The sequence below is a fragment of the Pongo pygmaeus genome, chromosome 3 (genome assembly GCF_028885625.2).
Source record: "Pongo pygmaeus isolate AG05252 chromosome 3, NHGRI_mPonPyg2-v2.0_pri, whole genome shotgun sequence".
Classification (NCBI taxonomy): Eukaryota; Metazoa; Chordata; class Mammalia; order Primates; family Hominidae; genus Pongo; species Pongo pygmaeus.
The window spans coordinates 121556282-121577667 of record NC_072376.2 but is presented as its reverse complement, the minus strand read 5'-3'; the positions used below and the strand labels follow the sequence as shown (position 1 = coordinate 121577667).

At 42.3% G+C, this 21386-nt stretch overlaps 1 pseudogene; it reads left to right on the top strand.

Moving 5' to 3' along the window:
* Positions 1-17895: 17895 nt before the first annotated feature.
* LOC129034581 (protein RCC2-like) lies at positions 17896-19028 on the top strand (annotated as a pseudogene).
* Positions 19029-21386: the final 2358 nt, after the last annotated feature.

Genomic DNA, 21386 nt, shown 5'->3' with positions numbered 1-21386 from the left:
CGGGTGGATCACAAGGTCAGGAGATCAAAACCATCCTGGACAACATGGTGAAAACCCATCTCTACTGAAAATACAAAAAATTAGCCGGGCGTGGTGGCAGGCACCTGTAATCCCAACTATTCAGGAGGCTGAGGCAGGAGAATCACTTGAACCTGGGAGACGGAGGTTGCAGTGAGCCCAGATTGCACCACCGCACTCCAGCCTAGGGGACAGAACAAGACTCAGTCTCAAAAAAAAAAAAAAAAAAAAAAAATATATATATATATATATATATGTATTTAATGAATGATGAATGAATACATGCCTCCACAAAGACACCAGTTATTTACAAGTCCCAAATAAAAGAGTACTTCCCAATGCTCACCTTTCTTATATTTTTGCTTTTGTAATTGCAAGATAAAATTGTGTGTATTTATTGTGCAAAATACATACTGTGGAGTGGCTAGATCTAGTGCTCATCTTTGTTGATCTTGCCAGCAGCGTTAGATGCAGTTGACCACTGCCACCCTCTTCAGCACTCTTTTTAGTTCTCAAGTCTTTATATTCTTGTCATTTAATCCTACTTTTCTTTCTTATTTTCCTCTGCTAGCTCTTCCTTCTCTACCTGATCATTAAATGATGATTCTCAGGGCTCTCACTTTCATTCTCTCTTCTGCTTTTGCTCTTCTCAGCCACGCATTCTCTCTCTCCAAAAGAGCTCATTCTTTCTCACAAAGACCACGTTTCTGTCTTCATCAGACTTCCTTCTGACTTTCAGACCAACTGATAAAGGCATGTCCACCTGGATGTCCCACAGGTGCTTATCATCTTCCGCTTCACCCCTGGTTCTCTTACAGACTTCCATATCATAATAAATGGTGACACCTTCCCCACCTGCCATCCAGGCAAACAAGGTGGAGGCCTCAGAATCATTTTGGACACTACCCACCTCCATCACCCACCCATCCCCTCATACACACAGCATCTAATTCATCACCAAGTTCCTTCAATTCTGCCTCCTAAATCTCCATCAGATCTACCCCTTCTCTCCATCCTCATCCCATGGTCTCAGTTTAGACTTTCCTCATTTTTCAAACTTTTGGAGAAGCCTTCTAACTGGCCTCTCTGCAACTATTAACTATCTCATACCCTCTATCACTCTGAGGATGATGATTCAAAGAAAGTAAATATGGCTTTATTTATAAATTCATCCTTTTATTTCACTTCCCATAATATTTAAGAAAAATTAAAAGAACATTTATAAAGAACACTATTGCCAGGCACGGTGGCTCACTCCTGTAATTCCAGCACTTTGGGAGGCAGAGGCAGGCAGATTGCTTGAGCCCAGAAATTTGAGACCAGCCCAAGCAACATGACAAAACCCTGTCTCTACAAAAAATGCAAAAAGAAATTATTCAGTCATTCTTCTACACACCTGGAGTCACAGCTACTTGGGAGGCTGAGGCAGGACGATCACGAGCCTGGGAGGTCAAGGCTGTAGTGAGTCAAGATGGCGCCACTGCACTCCAGCCTGGGTGATGGAGGGAGAGACCCTGTTTCACAAAAAAAAAAAAGAAAAGAAAAAGAAAACTTTTAAAATATATGAATTAGTTTAAAAATAAGAACCTGGAAAAACATATGTAAACATAGTTCAAGACCACAAAGAAAGTTATAATGAAAAGATAGAAAATATAAAAGTCCATAGTATCATTAAATCAAACATCCAGCATGGCTCTGAGCTCCCTAGTGTTCATAGCAAAAAGAAAAATAAATCAGTAACACACTTATCCATAAAGTGACAAGGCACAGGTTCCTCAAAATAACCAAAGCTAATTGAAAAAATATATATATTTACTTATTTATTTAAAGTATATATTTATAAATTTATATATTTATATGTTATATAAATATATATACTTTAAATAAATATTTAATTTATGTAAATATATATTAAATATAAATATATATATATTTTTTAGATGGAGTCTCACTCTGTCGCCCAGGCTGGAGTGCAGTGGCGCGATCTCGGCTCACTGCAACCTCTACTTCCTGGGTTCAAGCAATTCTCCTTCCTCTGCCTCCCGAATAGCTGGCATTACAGGTGCGTGCCTCCATGCTTGACTGATTTTTTGTATTTTTAGTAGAGACAGGGTTTCACCATGTTGGTCAGGCTGGTCTCAAACTCCTGACATCAGGTGATCTGCTCACTTGAGCCTCCCAAAGTGCTGGGATTACAGGCCCCAGCCACCACACCTGGCCTGAAATTTTTTTTTTTTTTTTTTTTTTTTGAGACGATGTCTTGCTCTGTTGCCCAGACTGGAGTTGAGTAGTGCAATCTCGACTCACTGCAACCTCCGACTCCCGGGTTCAAGTGATTCTCCTGCCTCAGCCTCCCAAGTAGCTGGGATTATAGGCACGTGCCACCATGCCCAGCTAATTTTTAGTAGAGATGGTGTTTCACCATGTTGGCCAAGATGGTCTCCATCTTCTAACCTCAAGATCTGCCTGCCTTGGCCTCCCAAAGTTCTGGGATTACAGGCCTGAGCCACCACACCTGGCCTGAAAATATTTTTTATGTGAGGTTTCTTATAAAGAACACTTCTACAATAACTACATCAGCAGATTTTGATAGTGTTTCTCAATGTAAGCCAAGCACGTGTATGTCTTAGTCTATTTTTGTGTTGCCAGAAAGGAGTACTTAAGGCTTGGTAATTTATAAAGAAAAGAGGTTTATTTGTTTCAGGGTTCTGCAGGCTGTACAAGAAACATGGCACCAGCATCTGCATCTGGTGAGAGCTTCAAGCTACTTCCACTGATGCTGAATGGGGAGCCAGTGAACAGAGACCACATGCAGAAAGCAGAAGCAAGAGAACAGGGGAAGGTACCAGGCTCTTTTTAACACCAGCACTTGGGCAAGCTCTTGCAAAAACTAATAAAATGAGAGCTCACTCATTACCATGAGGATGGCACCAAGCCATTCATGAGGGATCCATCCCCATGACCAAAACACCTCCCAGTAGGCCCCACCTCCAACAGTGGGGATCAAATTTCAACATAAGACTTGGCATGAACAGGCCATATCCAAACCATAGCATTGTGCCGAAACCAGCTTCCCTAAAAACAGTTCTACGGGGAAATTTAATCATGCTATTCCTTTGCTTAAAATCTGCCAGTAGTCTCCCATCCTCATGCAGATACCTCAGTGTAGAATCCGAGGCCCATTGTGATCCAACCATGACTAGCTTTATAACCTCATGCCTTGCTGGCCAGCAACCCTCACCCAAGGTTCTCCCATGTTAAACTATTTGAGGATCCCTTTGGTTGCTCCCTAGCTCTGAAATAGTCTCCATCCCCATCCCTGCCATTCATTTGAAGAATACTTGCTCTTCTTCCAAGACTCAACATATGCATCAACTTACTAAACACCCCTTCCTGCCAAGTTGAGATGCTCTTTCTTTACTCCAATAATTTCTTGTACTTGGCACTGCTAAAACACTTACCAGATGGTTAATAACTGTAGTTTGTCTGTCTCCTCCACCACATGGTAAAACTAAGCAGGAACCCAACTCAGTGAGTTCTCGATTAATATTTTTCAGTAAATAAACGGTTATTTCTCTTGGAAGAAAAAAAGAAAAGAAATAAAAGTATGGTGTAATATCACCTGCTTGGTGGTAGATGGAATATCGCCTAATAAGTGATCAGGGAGGAATTTAAAGAAAGTAGAGAGGTTTGAATTAGTCCATGGAGCACAGGAGTAAGAGCAGGAAGCCTGCGATGATTAATGTGTGGTTTAAAGCAAGCCAGTGAAACTGAGGACCATGATTTTTTTCCGATCCCTCTGCACCTTTGTACAGTACACATGTTGTTATCTATTTGAATATCAAATGTTTGCCTTCTAAATCTTCTCTCAATTTGTATTTGTTGACTTTTCATTGTCTCTTCATGTTAGGAAGCTAGATCTAGTCTGGAAGTTCTCAAACTTTAGCATTTATCAGAATCACCTGGAGAACTTGCAAAAACAGATACCTGGGCCCCACCCCGTAAATTTCTGATTCAAGAGATCTGGTATGGGACTTGAGAATTTCTACTTCTAACAAGCTCCTAGGTGGTGGTAGTGCACTTGTTCCAAGGTCTGCACTTTGAGAAACACTGCTAGTCTAGTCTATTTTAATAAAATATAAGTGACTGACATTAATTCAGGGGTGGTGACCTTCCTTTTATTGTGAACCTCTTCTGTGAATTTTCTCTCCTCATCAGTGCCTTAACTAAAACTCTGAGGTCACTCTTTTGCAACTCCTTCAAATAAAGGCTGCTAATTTTCCCACAATTCTGCCACCTAGATGGAAAGAAAGTTGGGCATCCATATTGCTCCTCATTGTCAGTTCCACACAATTAATTCTTCATCCATGTATAGAAAGCCCCACTTATTTCAGTCTTATGATAACTGGTTACTAGCACCCTCTGCCCTTCTTCTTTGCAGCCATCTTCTGTCGTTCACTTCATTAATTGAAGCCTTTAGCACATGGTTCATGTCTTATTTTTCTCTCTATATGCTATCATTTGAGGTAACTTACATGTCAACATGGTCAATATAACCAACACCTTATTCCATTATCTTCTCAGACCTCATTTCTAATGACTTTTTGCACCCTCCAATTCTGCCACTCACTCCCCTGACACACTGATTTGTGTCAATCCCTGAAACTGCTCCAACTCTGGAATAATACATTCAAACATCCCACTCTGAGGACTCTCTACTATCCTGGCAGGATTTCCTTCCCAGTGACTCCCACTGTACCTATTCTTGCACCTAACAACCACCTCCATTCCCTATATCTCTCAGCCCTCCTTACCATGCCCCACACAGTTCCACTTCCTCTGCTCTCCAACTTAGGTTACACAGAACAAATTTTCACCTACACTGATGCCAACAACTTCCTTACCCCATTGTTCCATGTGCCCACTTGCCAAAAGCCAAATATGTAATAGCCCATCGGTCCACCTCTGCATCTTTGCAAAGTCTCTGCATCTTTGTTTGGTATAGTCCACTCAATGCTATGGGAGAAGATCACTCGGTAGTCCAGATTGGTTCATCATAAATTCAAAGTCTCCAAATTCACCTGTGCATTCAACAACTACCAACAACTAACAATCTGTCTGTGTTTCCCTAATCATGATGGTAATTCAAACTTTTTCTACTCTCCTTTAATTTCTTCCTTTTCATTCTCAGTGGATAATCTTGCATTCACAAAAGAAAAGAAATCCACAGAGAGACTCTCTCAAACCCCTCCAGCTGACTGAAAGTGTGCCCACCTCTACACCCTTGATTCCTTCCTTCCCTTCTATTACAATTGAAAATGATGTCACTCTCCCTGCTTAAGGCTAACCTCTGCCACAAATGCTCCACATCCACCCTAGGCTTCTCAAGGACCTTGTCCTGTTGTTTCAACTTATCCTTCCCTTTGACTAAACACATTTAAGTATATTCAGATACCTTCCATTTTTATAAAGGCCTTTCTTCAACCCTGCGCACCCCTTTAGCTGCTGACCTTTCTTTTTGCTGCTTTCCCTTAAAGACTGACTTCTAGGAAGTTGATTATGTACTCACCATACCTGCTTCCTCACCTTACACTCACTCCTCAATCCATTATTAAGCCCTCCCCCACCACACAGTGAAACTACTCTCTCCCCTAGGGAGCTCCTAAAGCCTTAGGAATTATGTTACCATCAATATGCCACTATCTCTCTCCAATCTCCAGTTTTGATTGCAGCTGCATACTGCTGGATGTGCAAGAGGCACCTGAAACTCAACACATGCAGAACGGATCTTGCTCACTGCCCCTCTGCCACATTCCTCCTCCTCTGCCCCACATAGTATCACTATGTGAATAGTATCACCACTCACACAATTGATGAAACCAAAACTTTCCTGTTACTTCTGACTCTACCCTCCTCATCATCCCCAGTCACTCTTCACGACCAGCAGATTCTACTGATTCAATATAAACTACAACTGCCATCTTCACAGCATTGCATGGCCACAACCTAAGGCCAAGTAACTTATGTGTCATGTCTGAATTACTGTAACTGCAGGTCTTACAGTGGTTGGTCCTGCCCTACACAGTAGCCACAATTATCTTTCCCTGCTTGAAACTCTTTAACTTGAAGCTCTGTTTCTCTCAGGATAAATCTCAAATTCCTTACCGTTTACAAGGCCCTTCTTTATTCAGTCCATATCTACTCCTCTGGCCTTACCTCTCGCCATTCTTTTCCTTGTCATTTATGTAGACAACCTGCACTTATTTTTCAGTTATTCCACCAGGCTCTTCTCTGTCATTTCCAGACTTTCTCTCTGCTGCTGTTTCATCCCTCCTTTACCTAAAAACCCACTTTACCTCCCTAACTTCTACTTATCCTTAAAGTGTCAGCTTAGTTGAACTTGTCTCAGAGGCATAAAAAAAAAAAAAAGAGGCCGGGCGCAGTGTCTCATGCCTGTAATCCCAGCACTTTGGGAGGCCAAGGCGGGTGGAGGACCTAAGGTCAGGATTCAAGACCAGCCTGGCCAACATGGTGAAACCCCACCTCTACCAAAAATTCAAAAATTAGCTGGGCGTGGTGGCGCATGTCTGTAATCCCAGCTACTCAGGAGGCTGAGGTAGGAGAATCGCTTGAACCCGGGAGGCAGAGGTCTCAAAAATCAGTGAGACTCTTGTCTTGAAAAAAAAAAAAAGAAAGAAAAAGAAAAAAAAAAAGCTCAGCTTAGACGTTACTACCTCTGGGGAAGCTTCTCTGGATTTTCCAGTGTTGGTTGTGTAGCTCTCCTCTGTGCTCTCTTTGCCTCTTGTACTTCGTTGATCATAGCACTTTTGACATGCTATGACTCCATGAAGAGAGAGAGAGCTGTGTTGTTTGCCCTTATGTCTTTAATGTCCAGCACATAGTTGGCATTCAAATCAAATACATACTAATTAAAGTAATATATTAATGAAAGCAATTAACCAAATGAAACAAAGAACAAGTCATCCAGGGATAATATTGGGTGTGTGAATATGCAATGCAACAGTGAGCATGAAATTCATATTAAAATCTGCATGACTTTTCTACTGATTCAGAATTGATAATAAAGAATCCCTTGGCTGGGCGCAGTGGGTCACGCCTGTAATCTCAGCACTTTGGAAGGCCGAGGCAGGCAGATCACAAAGTCAGGAGTTTGAGACTAGCCTGGCTAATATGGTGAAGCCCCGCCTCTACTAAAAATACAAAAATTAGCCAGCCGTGGTGGCGGGTGTCTGTAGTCCCAGCTACTCAGGAGGCTGAGGCAGGAGAATCGCTTGAACCCGGGAGGCAGAGGTTACAGTGAGCCGAGACCGCACCACTGCACTCCAGCCTGGGTGATAGAGCGAGACTCCGTCTCAAAAACAAACAAACAAAAGAATCCTTCAATACAAGAGACATAAGTCTATGTGCATTTTCCCTTCTATTCTCTGTGGTATCAACATCAAATAGTGATAGCAGAAAAGACTTGGTGGTGGGGCTGTTCTTTACTTTTTCTAAACCAAGCTGTGTCCTCTGGAAAACAATTATCCAATAAAATAGTGATAAGTATTCCACAAATAAGATAATTCAACATAAGAATATGAGCTGGGCGCGGTGGCTCACGCCAGTAATCTGAACACTTTGGGAGGCCAAGGCGGGCAGATCACCTGAAGTCAGGAGTTCGAGACCAACCTGGCCAACATGGTGAAACCCCATCTCTAGTAAAAATACAAAATTAGCCGGGTGTGGTGGTGCGTGCCTGTAATCCCAGCTACTCAGGAGGCTGAGGCAGGAGAGTCACTTGAACCCAGGAGGCAGAGGTTGCAGTGAGCTGAGATCACGCTATTGCACTCCAGCCTGGACAAAAAAGAGCGAAACTTGGTTTCCAAAAAAAAAAAGAATATGAACCAGAATGTCTGTTAAAGGGATAAAGGATATATCTTTCATAGACACAATTTGGGAAACGCTGTCCGGCAGCAGTGTTTGCTCCAATTCAGTCAAAACTTGCCATATCTGAGGTACGTAGGGCCTTGCTGCTCGATTGGCATTCCTATCACAGGAGTTGTTCCAAGGAGTGACTATTCAAAGCTGTCTTTGCTGGTAACTCCTCACTCTTTGGCACTCTTTTCCATTCTTTTCACCTCCACTGCACTCCACCCTCAATCCCCTCTCATATCTCCACCCTAAAATGCACCAGGATTCACTTCTTAGCTTGAATTAAAGTCTGCTTTCAGTATCCACCAAATCCATCATTCAAGGGCAATGACAAGTTCTAAAAGTAATAAAGTCCCATTTGGAAAATGTTTTTCAGTAGAGTACATAAAAGGCAGTCAAGTAGATATAAGCTTTTCTAAATTATGAGTTTATACTTTCAAATTAAAAGGAAGGTTGGAATACAGAAACAATGAAAGAAAGAAAATGAGTCATACTTATAATGAGCAAATATATCAAGTCACTGGCTGAGAAGACAGGAGTTCTGAAATGGTCAAACTGTGGTGGAAATAGTTGTTGACTTTATCTATGGTTGAGATGTTTAGTAAATGGACAAGGTATCAAATATCTTAGCCATATTGACACTGAATAATTATGAAGTTTCCTATACTATTCTGTCTACCTGCAGAAAATGAAAACAAACATAAAAGCAAGTGATAATGAAAAAATTGAGTAAAGATGTTCGACTTGGCCAGGTGCAGTGGCTCACGCCTGAAATCCCAGCACTTTGGGAGGCTGAGGCGGGTAGATCACCTGAGGTCAGGAGTTCGAGACCAGCCTGGCCAACATGGTAAAATGTTGTATCTACTAAAAAAAATGCAAAAAATTAGCTGGGTATGGTGGCTGGCTCCTGTAATCCCAGCTACTTGGGAGGCTGAGGCAGGAGAATCCCTTTAACCCGGGAGGCAAAGGTTGCAGTGAGCCAAGATCACCCCATTGCACTCTAGCCTGGGCAGGCAACAACAGCAAAACTCCATCTCAAGAAAAAAAAAAAAAAAGATGTCAGACTAGAGAACCTACCCTTAGATAGTTTTAGCTACTTATTTTACACTATTTGCTGTTTTAAATTTACTGCCCACAACTTACTGTCTATAATTTACTGCCACAATCAGCTCTCACTTTCTTCTTTAATTCATCTAGCAATTTTTGGTACTGCTTTGAGAACTCACCAACAATAAAATTATTTTTTCTACTTTTAGGGCGAAATTATTCATTACTTTTTAAAGGGTACTCTCCTCCCTGACTCATCATCTTTTCCAAAAATGTAAGAAAGAGGGAGAAAGCCTAATTATGCTATTTTGGGTACAAAAATTGGATAAGAAATGTATAACATAAGAAAGGGGAAATTAAGATATAATATTTGATAAAATTTAATAGGTATTCTCTGATTTTAAAAGATGAAATAGAATGGAGTTTTCTTAACCTGACATAGGAATGAATATATTAAAAACCTATAGCAAACATATTTCTTATTAGCAAAAATTTATAAACATTCCTTTTAAAATGAAAAACAAGAATAGAACATTTAATACTATTCTATTAAGAGAAGCAATAATAGTCTAATTAATTATACTAGTAATTATTAATAGTATATTTAATAGAAGCAACAATGCAATTACAATATGCAATTAGCCAGTGCAACTAATGCAATTAGCCAATGCAAGTAGAAAAGAAAAATAGGCCAGGCATGGTGGCTCATGCCTGTGATCCCAGCCCTTTGGGAGGCTCAGGCAGGTGTATCACAAGGTCAGGAAGTTAAGACTAGCCTGACAAACATGGTGAAACCCCATCTCTACTGAAAATACAAAAATTAGCCGGGCTTGGTGGCATGCACCTGTAATCCCAGCTACCCAGGAGGCTGAGGCAGGATAATTGCTTGAACCCAGGAGGAGGAGGTTGCAATGAGCAGAGATTGCACCATTGAACTCCAGCCTGGGCGACAGAGTGAGATTCCGTCTCAAAAGAAAAAAAAAGAAAAAGAAAATAAAAGGGTTGAAAAGAAAGAAAACTGCCTGTGTTAATTCTATGGCTGCTATAACAAATTACCAAAATTCGGTGGCTTAAAACAACACAAATGCATTATCTTACAGTTCTGTAGTTCAGAAGTCCAAAATGGATCTCATAGTGCTAAAATTAAGGTGCTGGCAGGGCTGCGCCTTTCTGGAAGCTCTAGGGAAGAATCTTTATCCTTGCCTTTTACAGCTTCTAGACGCTTCTTACATTCCTTGGCTCATAACCCTCTTCATTATTCCTCAAAGACAGCAACATTAGGCCAAGTCCTTCAGATGCTGCAATCAGTCTGGGTCTCTCTCTTCTACCTCTTTCACTTTTTAGAACCCTTGTGATTACATTGAGCCCACCTGGATAACCCAACATACGCTCCCTATTTTAAGGTCAGCTGATAGCAAGCAACCTTAATTCCATCTGCAACCCTAATATCTCCTTGGCATACAGCATAACATATTCACAGGTTCTGGGGATTAGGACATGGATATCTTTACGGTGTCACTATTCTGCCTACCACACTGCCACCACTCACAGGTTGTGTATATAGATAAACCTAAAGAAACTGTAAACCATCAGATTTTGTGGTATTGTCATCTTCTAAAATTTATAAGTAGTTAGCATAGCATTTCTATGTTATTATAAAATACAGATACTTAGCAGAAACATGGGCTGCAGGTAAAAAATAAAAATAAAATAAAGATGCCATTGGCATCTCATACCTTTCACATGTTCCTCTAGTAATAATACTTAAAACACTTCTTTTTTTTTTTTTTTTTTTTCTTTTTTGAGACGGAGTTTCATTCTTGCTGCTCAGGCTGGAGTGCAATGGCACCATCTCAGCTCACTGCAACTTCTGCCTCCCAGGTTCGAGTGATTCTCCTGCCTCAGCCTCCCAGGTTCGAGTGATTCTCCTGCCTCAGCCTCCCGAGTAACTGGGATTACAGGCACGTGCCACCATGCCAGGCTAATTTTTTGTATTTAGTAGAGACAAGGTTTCACCATGTTGGTCAGGCTGGTCTGGAACTCCTGACTTCAGTTGATCCACCCACCTCAGCCTCCCAAAGAGCTGAGATTACAGGCGGGAGCCACTGCGCCTGGCCAAAACACTTATTATGGTAATACTTAACAAATGTTTATTGACTTCCATTTATCTTCAAAATATTATGGTGTGTGATTTTTGCTACTTGTATTGATCTCAGTTGGCAGGCTGTTTCTGGCTTTGTTTTGTTTTCTTTCAGGCTGAGGATTTCCTGAGAGAGCATGTGACAGGACACTACACTTAATCCTCATATCCCTGGAAAGAAAATATAATTCTGTTTCACAAATAGAGCCGAGACTCAGAGAAGTTGGATCACCAGCCCAAGATTAAGTAAATAAGTGGCTGAGAAAAGATTTTAATGCAGGACAAATGTTACAGCTCTTTCCACCCCACCACTATGCCTTGTTACTAGGTGACTCTAACACTTTTTCCAATTCTGAGATGGCATGATTCCATATATGGCTGGTGACAATAAACAACTATAAATACCACTTTATATTTCCATACCGCTTGGTATTTTTAAATCATTTCCTATCAGTTCTATCTGATTCTCCCAATAACTATATAAGATTAATAGCATTAATATTTTCACTTGGAAAAAATAATCCAAAGAGAATGAGTGACTCAGCCAATGTGATACAACTATTAACAGCAGAGCCTGGAACCAGAACCTCTCAGCTCTTAGAACTTTGTCCTTTCACTGAGACATGAAGCATGAAAGCCCAAAAAAGCAAACAGTGTTCCAAAAGCCTTTCTAATGTGTATTTTCCATGAGATGATTTTGGGCAAGAAAAAGATCTAAATTTTTGTCATTTTCTTCTTTTTCCTTTTTTTAATTAGGAAAAAGTTATTTCTAGACTGTTCTCAACTGATGTTTGCAAAGTCTTTTTTGGCATCCAAAACACAAATAGTTTAGTGTTGAAGAACTCAGTTACTGGAGCCAATTAGGCTATGTTTTTGTTTGTTTGTTTGTTTGTTTGTTTGTTTTTTGAGACAGAGACTCGCTCTGTCTCCTAGGCTGGAGGGCAGTGGTGCGATCTCAGCTCACTGCAACCTCTGCCTCTTGGGTTCAAGCAGTTCTTATGCCTCAGCCTCCCAAGTAGCTGGGATTACAGGCATGTGCCACCAAGCCCAGCTAATTTTTGTAATGTTAGTAGAGACTGGGTTTTGCCACATTGGCCAGGCTGGTCTCGAACTCCTGACCTCAGGTGATCCACCTGCTTCTGCCTCCCAAAGTGCTGGAATTACAGGCATGAGCCACATGCCTGGCCCAGTTAGCCTATATTTGAATCCCTGTTCAACCACTTACTAAAGCAAGTTATCTGATCTCTGTGGGCCTTGGTTTCCTAATTTGTAAAATGGAAAAGATAAAATTACCCACCTCAAGATGGTAAGTTAATGCACATATTTAGTGAGTTAATACACATACATGCTTAGGTCAGACTCTGGCCCAGAGTCAATTCTCAATGAACCACTAGCTATCTTTCTCTTCAGAACAGAAGCCTTGTATATCTATCAGATCGGTAGAAAGTTTGCAGTGATTAAGAAGGTCTGCTCTATGCTAAGAAAGTGAGACATTTGGCCGGTCGCGGTGGCTCACGCCTGTGATCCCAGCACTTTGGGAGGCCGAGGCGGGGGGATCATGAGGTCAGGAGATCGAGACCATCCTGGCTGACAGGGTGAAACCCCGTCTCTACTAAAATACAAAAAATTAGCCGGGCGAGGTGGCGGGCGCCTGTAGTCCCAGCTACTCAGGAGGCTGAGGCAGGAGAATGGCGTGAATCCGGGAGGCGGAGCTTGCAGGGAGCCGAGATCGCCCCACTGCACTCCAGCCTGGGCGACAGAGCGAGACTCCGTCTCAAAAAAAAAAAAAAAAAGAAAAGAAAAGAAAAAAAAAAGAAAGTGAGACATTTGTTCTTAAAAGCTAAATGCTTTTTCTTGCATTTTATTGACTATGTAGTGTCCCAAAATTACCTATACACTATATATACCGGCTTAAGGACTAAATTTTATATAAAAGCTAATGAGAGAAAAGGGTAGTTTTCTTCAGATAAATTAAAAAATAATGAATGTCACCACCTCTTAAGATACTTAGCAAGTTTCCTTGTGTAAAGATGGTAAACTATTGATAGGAAAAAAAATATGGGACTCTCAGGACTGAACAATTCGTGAGAAAGCCATCAAAAGACAGCTCTATTAAGAATAGTTGAAATAGGGGCATTTTGCTACATTCTCGCCCCTATTGTTTGCGCAGCCTAGTTAAACTGCTGGACAAGCTAGAATTCCAAGTGTCTTGCTCAAACAGTTGTGCATGCCAGAACACTTACATAACCCTGAACTTTTGTATTCCAAGCCTAGCATTATGCAGCATATTGTAATATTAACACAGACAAAGAGATTATTAACACCTAGCTTAGGGTAATGGGCTTCTTATGAACTAGTCTCTTCCTATTCAACTAGAATAATGCAGAATTTTATTGACATGCAATAAAGATTGACTCATAAAAATGTCATTACAGCACTCTTTCTTTTGTCATGTAACTTTTTAGCAATTCAGTGTGTGCTTGAGCTCTCTTAAAGATATTTTCATTTTGACTAAAACATTATTAAAGCATTATTATTTAAAATATTGCACAGCAAGAAGTCAATAAGTAACTATAATGATGCTTCCTCCACAGAGGTGATGCCTCTAACACACATGTGTGTAGGTTATTTTTCTAACACTAGTGATAGGTTGCAATGAACCAAGAAAATGCTCTTGTTCAAGGTCCTTCAAGGCCAGTAGCATAAATTTAAGTGATCCGCCAACATGTCCAAAACTAACCGGTTCCTTGGCTTTATATAATGTGGACACTAGGTGACCAAACTCTGATCAATTAGTTCAGTTTAACAGTCTCAGAGGGTAGCAGTCAAGCTCTTTGCAAGTAAGACACGAATTCTGAGCAGCACAAGTATAGAGGTAATAATAGATGTCATTGACTTAGTGCTTACCACATACTATTATGCTGAGCCATCATACATCTTATTTCATCCTTACAACCGCACTGTGAATTGGGCACTTTATTATTCTCATTTTACACATTAGAAAACAAAAAGTCAGAAAGATAAGTAATTCACCCAGGCTCACACAGCTAGAAAGTAGCAGAGCCAGAATTTGAAACTAAGCACCACACTCTCATCTACAAAGCTAAAATGAAGAGCCTTACAGCCAATGCAAAGTTAAAGATATGCCCAGAGTACACCATGGCAAAAAGGAGGAACATTTGACCAAAGCAACTCCATTTCTCACTGTACGATTCAAGAATGCTAAAAAAAAATTGTGACTGGACTTAGGATAGGAGGTCACAAGTCCACGCAGGACTCCAAAGAGCTCCCAAATGTCTGTTTCCAACATCTGGAATTGGCCCATAGGGGATCTGGAAGGTGAAGTCTTCCCTCTTCTCTAAGATCCAAACAAAAATTAGAAATCATGATGCTGGCTAAAAATGTTTTCTGTCCCCTCCATCAAACATATCAAATCCCATAATAAATTGGGTCACTATCTCTTGAGATTTTCATTTCAAAAGCTAGCCATCGTTCAGTACACCCTTCCTTCAATATAATAAACAGTAATTTGTTAGAGTAAATCTGACAGCAGTAGGATGCCAATTATAATGGTTAACCTAATAAAAACTTCAGATGTAACTCTGGACCTAGACATCAAATACAAATATATATGTAAACATTATATACATGTAAATATTATATGAAAATATGTATTTTTTTTTACTTTTGTGTCTTAGAACAGTAGGAAATGGCACAAAATACATTAGAAAACATGGTAAGAATAAAACCTATTGTATAGAAGCAACTGGCTGGAAGTCATGCTCATGTCTGAAATCCCAGGACCTTGGGAGGCCAAGATGGGAGGATTGCTTGAACTCAGGAGTTTGAGACCAGACTGGGCAACACAGTGAGACTCCATCTCTGCCAAAAATGTAAAAATTAGCCAGGTGTGGTAGCTCATGCCTGTAATCTCAGCTACTCAGGTGGCTGAGGTGGGAGGATCACTTGAGCCCAGGAGGTTGAGGCCGCTGTAAGCTGTGATCATGCCACTGCACTCCAACCTGGTCAACAGAGCAGCAAGACTCTGTCTCAAAAAAAAAAAAAAAAAGGCTGCTGATCCGTATTCTGAAATATATAAGGATAAAACAAGATAAAATTAAGACAGAAAAAATAACCTTATTGTGAGATTAAGGTGCTATGTTGTTATATTTACTATACTCTGAGAATATTCAACCATTTACACTAACATCACTCATGAGAGATGTGAATCAGACAATGAAAAGGGATGCATAAGAAAAAACTGATACTCAGAATAAATCTAGTTAATACTTCAATACCCTGAGTTAGAGCGTTTTGTGGTGAAATGGCCTTCACATTCTCCTGAATGTAACCAGCCCTTTCACAGTAAGGGAGGAGATAGGAATCAGAGTACATATATAACTGCATGTATCATGTAAAATTGGTAATTATAATAAAAGCTTCCATTTAGTGGTACTCCATGGTTCAGAGTACTTCTGTGTACTCTCCTAAAAGTAATTATATTTTGAATTCATACTGTATATGTCCTCTAAAGTGCTGAGGGTACCTTTACATGTACAATTTAAGCAAGCAGAACCTACCCAGGGAAAGGCAACCTAATGTCAGTGAAATGCAAGTAGGAATTATTTGCAGTGTATTCCAGGACACCAGTGAATTCAACATTCAGACTTTCAGAAAATCAAAACCTGATTTAAAGAGAAATAGGAACGTGGTGGGCAGGTAAAAGATATGGATGTTGGGGTGTATGCAAGAAACCAAAAAGTAAACATACAATCAGAAAACTGGCATTTTTGTCAAGTGTGGTGGCTCACATCCATAATCCCAGGACTTTGGGAAGTTGAGGCAGATGGATCACTTGAGGCCAGGAGTTTGAGAACAGCCTGGCCAACATGGCAAAACCCCATCTCTTCTAAAAATACAAGAAAAAAAAAATTACCTGGGTGTAGTAGCACGCACCTGTAATCCTAGCTACTCAGGAGGCTGAGGCACGAGAATCGATTGGACCTGGGAGGCGGAGGTTGCAGTGAGCCAAGATCATGCCACTGCACTCCAGCCTGGGTGACAGAGTGAGACTCTGTCTCAAAACAAACAAACAAAAAACCTGGCATTTTGATTATTTGAAAGGGTTCTTAGTTTCTGGGAGCCTCAAGGGTTCATTGGCTGGTATTAAATAGATGGCCTTATCCCTGTGTATTCACATTGTCTCCTCTCTCTAAGGGTCAGTTTCTGTGACAAAATTTCCCCTTTTTGTAAGGACTCAATCATATTAGGTTAGGGCCTACCCTAATGACCTCATCTTAACTTGATCATCGGCAAAGATCCTATTTTCCAAATAAAGTCATATGCACAAGTACCGGGGGTTAGAACTTCAACATCTTTTGAGGGGACACTTTCAACCCATAAAAGAAGGATACAATAGACCGAGCGTGGTGGCTCACACCTGTCATCTCAGCACTTTGGGAGGCCGAGGTGGGCAGATCACGAGGTCAGGAGTTCAAGACCAGCCTGGCCAATATGGTGAAGCCCCGTCTTTACTAAAAATAAAGAAAAACTAGTCAGGCATGGTGATGCGCACCTGTAGTCCCAGCTACTCGGGAGGCTGAGGCAGGAAAATCGCTTGAACCAAGGAGGCAGAGGTTGCAGTGGGCCGAGATTGCGCCACTGCACTCCAGCCTGGGCAATAGAGGGAGAATCTATGTCAAAAAAAAAAAAAGGAGGAGGATACAATAGATGAAGGAAACCGAATACAGGTATAACAAGTACTACCCTGCTTTTCTATTCCCCAAAACCGTGGAACCCAGTAAACTGCTGTGAAACTTGGAATAATTTTCTGGAAGTGATGCTGATATTCTGGCATACAGTGTATTGTTTGTTTCTGCTGAATGCTTTTTAAAAAGAGAGGGCTTCATAATAAAGAAACTTTTGTTCTGGTATTCTTTTGAGTTTGTTTATTAATAACATTATTTTATGTAGTTAACAATAGGAATTTTATACTTCAGGCTGTACCAAAGTCTACAAGTCAAACAACAGGGACAACAAATAAGTAGATAGATAACTCATAACTTTAAATAGTAATTTCCAGACCAGGTGCGGTAGCTCATGCCTGTAATCCCAGCACTCTGGGAGGCCAAGGCGGGTGGAATACCTGAGGTCAGGAGTTCGAGACCAGCCTGGCCAACATGGCCAAACCCAGTCTCTACTAAAAATACAAAAATTAGCCAGGCATGGTGGCAGGCACCTGTAATCCCAGCCACTCGGTAGGCTGAGACAGGAGAATCACTTGAACCCAGGAGGCAGAGGTTGCAGTGAGCTGAGATCAAGCCACTGCACTCCAGCCTGGGCAACAGAGCAAGACTTCATCTCAAAAACAAAAAAAAAAGAGAGAGAAAAATAGTAATTTCCAAAGACAGGGATTTCTTACATTTTATTTTATTTTTGACCCATAATTTTGCATGCTTATGGGACACAGTGTGATCTTTAAATACATGTATACATTATGAAATTATCAAATCAGGGTAATTGGCTTACCTTTACCTCAAACATTTATCATTTCTTTGTAGTAAGAACATTCTAAACCTTCTCATTATTTTGAAATATTCAATATTGTCAAATATAGTCAAATATAGGACACTAGACCTTATTTCTTCAAACTTGCTGCAATCCTGTACCTGTTCACTAAACTCTCCTCATTTCCCCATCCTCCCTACCTACCCTACCCCATCCTGACTCACTGGTAACCACTGTTCTGCTCTATTTCTATGAGGTCAGCTTTTAAAAATTCCTCAAAGAAGGGGCAGCTGGGACATAGGGACACCAAGAGAGTGGAAGCCCCCAGACTCATTGAGGGTCTCAGCCACAAAGTGATCGTATCTGCAGCATGTGGGCAGAACCACACCTTGGCCTTGAGGGAAACCGGCTCTGTGTTTGCATTTGGGGAGAACAAGATGGGGCAGCTGGGCCTTGGCAACCAGACAGACACTGTCCACAGCCCCACGCAGATAATGTACAATGGCCAGCCAATTACCAAAATGACCTGTGGGGGCTGAATTCAGTATGGTAATAGACTGCAGAGGAAACCTCTGTTCCTTTGGGTGCCCTGAATATGATCAGCTGGGACACAACTCGGATGGGTAGTTCATTGCCTGGCCAAAGCAGATAGAATACGACTGCAAACTGGTGCCCCAGCAAGTGGCCATCTTCATCAAGAAGACCAAAAATTGACAGATGCCACCTGTACCAAACGTGGTTGTGCAAGACGTGGCCAGTGGCGCTAACCACACGCTGGTTCTGGACTCCCAGAAGCAAGTCGTCTTTGGGGCTCCGGTGGCTATGGCTGGTTGGGCCATGCAGAGCAGAAGGATGAGATGGTCCCCTGCCTGGTGAAGCTGTTTGACTTTTCTGGAAGTGGGGTGTCCCAGATCTATGCTGGTTACACCTGCTTCTTTGCCATCAGTGAAGTGGGTGGTCTGTTTTTCTGGGGGTCACCAACACCTCCCATGAATCTACCATGTACCCGAAAGCAGTACAGGACCTCTGTGGCTGGAGAATCCAGAGCCTTGCTTGTGGGAAGAGCAGCATCACTGTGGCCACCAGTGAGAGCACCATTAGCTGGGGCCCATTGCTGACCTTCAGGGAACAGGGCTACAGGGACCACAAGCCCAAGTCTTCCACTGCAGCCCAAGAGGTGAAGACTCTGGATAGCATTTTCTCAGAGCAGGTCGCCAAGGGCTACTCACACACCTTGGTGATAGTAAGAGACAAACGCTAGACCGAGAAAGAAAAGATCAAGAAACTGCCAGAATACACCCCCCAACCCTCTGATGCTCCTGGAGACTCCTCCAACTCCACACTTCTCGCAGCAGCTGTCATTTCCATGAGCACTGGGACGTGAAGTCAAACTAGGAATTTAAAAAAGCAAAAGTTGCTGGGCACAGTGGCTCAGGCCTGTAATCCCAGCACTTTGGGAGGCTGAGGCAGGTGGATCACCTGAGGTCAGGAGTTCGAGACCAGCCTGGCCAACGTAATGAAACTCCGTCTCTACCAAAAATACAAAAAATTAACCAGGTATGGTGGCATGTGCCTGTTATCCCAGCTACTCAGGAGGCTGAGGCAAGAGAATCACTTGAACCCAGTAGGCAGAGGTTGCAGCGATCTGAGATTGCACCACTGCGCTCCAGCCTGGGTGACAAGAGCGAAACTCTGTCTCAAAAAAAAGCAAAAGTTGACCAAAGGTGCATTTTTGTTTAGGCTCCCTGAGGTTCCATTTTACAAGTGATCCAACATTAACTATCTTTTTTTGTGTATGCTTTCCAAAGTACGTTTTTTCCTCTTAATGTTGAATTAAAATATTTGCCCATAGTTGACTTACCATTCCTGCAAAACAGGCAGAAACTTTGAGCAATCTAGGTTTTTTAAAAAGTTTTTTCTTTCTTCCTCTCCTAAATACACTCCCCAAAACACTCCTTTGCAGTTATAATTAGCATCATGATCCAAGCGGATGCTACATGGAAGAGTAATCGCCATTTACTCAGAAAAAAATGTCCCTTACAGGAACCGGCAGCAGCTAGGCAAAGTCGGTCCCTGCTGGCCGGCCTCCATCCAAAATCACGCTCGCATGCTTCAGAAGCATCCGTGACACTCCTTTCCCGCTTTTTCTTGCACATCAGCCGAGGCCGGTGTTGGTTCTGTTTCTCCCCTTTGCTGCCAGAAGCCCACAGACTTCTGGCTGCGCCATTATAGAATCTGCCGTGTTCCTCCTGGTGGGGGTGTTGGGGATCTGTGTTTAGCCATTTATACCTACGTTAGCTGTAAAAGAAGTCCAAATGGAAACCAGGTGATGGTGGAACCATGGGGACTTGGGGGTGGGGCAGAGATGGGAACATTTGTATCAGTTGAGTCAGCTTCGTGGCTCCCTGTGGAGCCAGGGCTGAGCCTTGTCACCCGCACTTGCCAATTAGAGATTGATCAGCCAGCAGCCAAGTGCATTCTCCTGTCCTTGCAAGAAGGATCAGCCCTTTCCGTACCAGCCTTGTGCAAGATGTGCTTTGGTCTCCTTTTCTCTCCTGCCTGGATCCTGCCTCTCAAGGGCCGTCCTATTGCTGAGATTAGGGGTACCTTTCTGCTGACCCAGCTCCCTTTAGTCACGTTTGCTTGGCTCTGGTACCAAATAGTTGGGGTTACCGAAGAGTCTCCTTCCTCACATGTCAGCACGGATGCTGTGACTGCCAACCGCGACCCCGTCAAGTGCCCATGCCCGAGCTCGCTGCCCTGTGCACTGTGCTGAGTGACTAACAAGGTGCCTTTCCTGGATCCCTGCTCTCACCTGGACCCAAGACAGGCGACAGCTCTGGCTGGGACTCTTGGTTTCCAGAGGGTCTGGACTGGTTTGGGTGCTTTAAAATAGGTATTTAGTTCAGTGGTGCTTATGAGGGAGATGGGAATAGAACTTAAGTGTGAGACTTGGGTGGATGGTGGTTAAACATTGATCTCTTCAAGTTTTTAGTTTTTTTTTTTTTTTCTTTTGCTGTTGTTACCACTTATCACTGTCTCCATGTTAAAATGCCAAAAACTATCTAGTTGTTGTTGCTTTTTTCCCAAGTTTCCACCCCAGTCACTCCTTACCGTGTCCTGCTGGCGGAGGGTATGAAGCAGTGTCTGTCCCTGCAGTCCAAAGGCCCTGTGGGAGGAGATTGGCCTGCATCTCTCTAAGACTTAGTCTGACACCATGCTCATCTCTTGTTCTGTGTTCAATCAGTAGTCCAGGAGAGACCTTCTGCCACTTCAGAGCTTTGTTAAACTAACCTAATTTGTCCAAATCACCCCCAAACCACCATCTCTGATTCAATCTTACATGAGACAGCCTGATCCGTTTCTCTGGACAGGTGTCTTTCCTGGAACGCAGCCCAAGCACCTGTTGCTGCTCGCACCCTTCAGGTCTCTCCTTTGAGTCGTGGTCACCGAGAGGGTTGAGGAAGCAGCACCTGAGGTCCCAGCCGTTGCAGGAGCCGCCTTGGGCAGAACCAGGCTTAGATCTTCCGGTGGCCTCATGTAAACCCAACAGCCAGCCTCTTCTAGAACCCTTGACAGGGACTGGAGCAGGAAAGGGATCTTCGAAGTGAAGACTGCCACGTCCCACACCTCCTCTTGGCTTAGACTGAAAAATGAACTTCCTAATGGGTTAAATCCTTTAAAACAAGGAGTTGGGGGGAAGGACGTCATGCATTCTTAGAGAAAGGTACACAGTCGCCCA